Here is a 3,641-nt window from a genome sequence, read left to right as displayed (position 1 = left end):
GTAATTTATTACGGTGCTCACACTAATAAAATATTGTGAGTTCCCTTAAACCTAATAAAGTAGAGTTTCAAATAACTCAAAATAATCCCTTTGTAAAATAGAGCACTCTAATTATTTTATTATTTTATTAGGATGTTCACATTATAGAGTAATTTATCATTATATTCAAAAAACATTAGACAAATGTGTACTTTTGTTTTGTACATAGAGCATTTTTTTTAGTAAAGACACTATATGTCATTAGTACGGGTATGATGTCATCTACATGAAATATAATGTCACCCATGTGAAGTATACAAATGGCATTTTATACATCATACGGTAGATGACGTTACAACCCTACTAAAAACCAAAAATACTCCATGTGCAAAAACAAGACTATATAAGAGTCCAAAATGTGAAGCATATATTGATTCAATGGAAAAGGGATAATAGATATCAGTTAAGTGCTATGATTGATAGGGTGGTGGAAGAGATTCAAAATATTGACCGGTCTATTCAAAGGGAGGGGAGGATCTATGAACAAACCTTACTATTGAGGTTGGATAAGGTTAATTCCTTGAATGATCTTCGAAGAGCTGAAGAAGTGTATTGGAGGCAGAGGTCTCGAGTTAAGTGGCTTAAAGAGGGAGATCTCAACATGAAGTTTTTTTATGTTATTGCTAGCTTTTGTAAAAAGGCAGAATGGCATTTCTGGTCTATCAATCCTAAGTGTGGATCAGGATGACTATGAAGGGCGTGATAGGGCAATTGTTGATCATTTTTGCAAGGCATTTACATATGAAGTTAATGTTACCCCATCGATGGAGCGCATCCCCTTTAAATCACTCTCGATTGGTATGGTAGAACAATTAGAGGCTGAGGTATTTTTGGATGAGTTGAAAATTGTTGTCTTCTCCTTATCAGGGAACAAAGCTCCAAGGCCGGATGGTTTTTAAATATATTTTTTTGAAAGGCTTTGGCCCATGATATTTATGGAACTGCTTACTATGGTTCGTAGTTTTTTAGAGAGGGGTGAGCTTTTCAAAGGTATCAACTCTACCTTTATAGCCCTTATTCCAAAGAAAACCACCATTGAGAGTCTTGCAGATATTAGGCCTATTAGAATATTGATAAGTTTGTATAAAATAATTGCAAAATTATTGCCAATGAGGCTAAAGAAGGTTCTTCCATTAGTTATTTCTGGACTGCAAGCGGCTTTTATCCACAATAGGCTCATTATTGATAGTATCCTTGTAGCTCAAGAATGTATTCGTTCAAGAGCTATGGGTAGAGAGCCAGCTGCGGTGATGAAGTTAGATATGGAAAAAAACCTATACTAGAGTGGAGTGGAGAATTCTGATGGAGATTACATAGAGGATGGGATTTGGGTTGAAGTGGAGGGAATGGATTTTTGGATGTGTATCATCAGCATACTTTCTGTCCTTATTGATGGATGTCCGAAGGGATACTTTAAAGCCCTAAGGGGCCTTTGCCAGGGAGACCCACTTTCACCTTTCTTATTCACTATTTATGTTGAGTGTTTTAGTCTGATGCTGACTAGGGTGGTAGAGAAGGGCAACTTTATTGGGTTTGCTATAGGTCGGGAAGGACCAGTAATTTCTCATCTCCAATATGTCGATGACACACTGATCTTTACAAAGGCTGATCATGAACAAATCAATAGAATTGGAAGATTTTTGAAATACTGTGAAATAATTGTTGGCCTCAAGGTCAATTTTCATAAGACTTCGTTGGTAGGGATCAATTGTAATAGGGAGTTTATAAAGGTTTTGGCTCATTCAATATAAAACTAATTCTTTCCGGATAGTTTATTTGGGGGTGCCAATCTCTGACAAGAGTTTTCCATTATCTGTATGGGATAATGTCATACAAAGAGCACAAGTGAAACTAGACTTATGGAAGCCGAAGTATCTGTCCTTAGGGGGTAGAGTGACGATTGCAGTCCTGCATGGCGAACCTACCTATTTATCAAATGTCCCTGCTTAAAATGCCTGCAAGGGTGGTGAAAAGGGTTGAGAGAATGATGAGGAATTTCTTGTGGGGATCCTATGAAGAGGCAAAGAAATTCCATCTTCTTAGAAGAGACAGGGTGTATACTCCCAAAAGGGAGAGAGGATTGGGTATTAGGAGGCTATCATTGATGAATCAGGCCTTACTTACCAAGTGGTGATGGTGAAGCTTACACTTCAAAGACCAGCTGTGGTGTAAGGTGCTCCAGGCTAAATATGGTACGGATAGGTCTGGGGTTTGGATTAAAGGGAGATATGGAAGTGATGTCTGCTTGGTGTTCTGGAAAGAGATTTTTTTTATGCAAAGGCAATATTCACTGGGATATTTGATGGTGTGTGGGGAATGGTACATTGGTGTCGTTTTGGCATCACAAAGTGGATAAGCAATGGTCCCGTGAAGTCCAGCTTTCCTGGGTTATTTTCTAGTGTGTCTAATCCTAATGCTTTGCTATGTGAGTGTTATTAGATGAGTGGGGAAAAAGTGGTATGGAAGATTGAGTTCCCTTATAATAGGGTTTCTGATGCAATTTACGACGCAGATGAAGCAGCTTCAGGGAGTCCATATTCTATCTTCTGTGGAGGATGAGATGGTGTGGGAGCATAGTCACAGTGGTTTATTTTCTGTTAAAGCTATGTATTCTTTGTTATTCCACGATCGTATTTAATGGTCTTGCCTTGGTGTAGCTGTGGTTTGGAGATGGAGAATACCTCATAAAGTTCAAATGTTTCCTGTGGTTAGCTGCTCAAAACAAGGTTTTAACAATTGATAACTTGATCAAGAGAGGAAAATTTTTAACTAATGTGTGCATCATCTACAGAGAAGATGGGGAGTCTATTGCACATCTTCTTATTCATTGAAAATTTGTTTCACACATATGTTTATACTTCCTGTTAGCACTAGGTTTCAGTGTGCCATTGCCGAGGGATGTACTGGGCATTATCTCTCAATTGGTATTTCCAGGGATACCTAAGAAAGGCCATTTTCTCTAGCAGATCATAAAAAGGGCGATATGCTGGGAGACATGGAAAGAGCGTAATCGACGCACGCTTGATGGTATGACTTGCACAGTGGAGGGTAAGGGTATATTGCATCAAGTGCTCCACACCTCGTGGAGTTGGTTGTCGGTTACAGATGAAGGTAGGGGTACATCAGAGAAGGATATGCTGCGGAACTTGAGAGATTTGGCATTCTCTGGGACTACTTCATCTAGAGTGATTGGGCGATGGTGCCCCCCTCACAGTGGTTGTCTGAAACTAAACTTTGATGGTAGCTCTTTCGGTAATCCGGGTGAAGCAGGTATTGGTGGGGTGGTGAGGAATTCACAAGGACATTTGTTGTTAGCCTATGCTGGCCCGATTGGTCACACTACGGCCAATTGTGTGGATATTACCTCAGTGCTCTTCGGTCTATGTTTCATTAACAATATGAATCTGGGGAACTTTATATTGGTTGAAGGTGATTCCTTGAATGTCATTAGGTGGTGTAAAAATGAGCAACGAGTTCCTTGGTCTCTCAAATCACTTTGGGATCAAGTGATGGATTTGGCGGCTTCTTTTTCTATTTTCTTTTAGCATGTATAAAGGGAGGGCAACTTTGAGGCTGATGCGCTTGCTAAGAGGGGGGTTTCT

This window comes from Amborella trichopoda, chromosome 3, assembly GCF_054954075.1.
Source record: "Amborella trichopoda isolate Santa Cruz 75 chromosome 3, AtrichopodaSantaCruz75HAP2 v2.0, whole genome shotgun sequence".
In the NCBI taxonomy this organism is placed as follows: domain Eukaryota; kingdom Viridiplantae; phylum Streptophyta; class Magnoliopsida; order Amborellales; family Amborellaceae; genus Amborella; species Amborella trichopoda.
The sequence above is the reverse complement of the archived record's forward strand: the minus strand, read 5'-3'. Positions refer to the sequence as shown.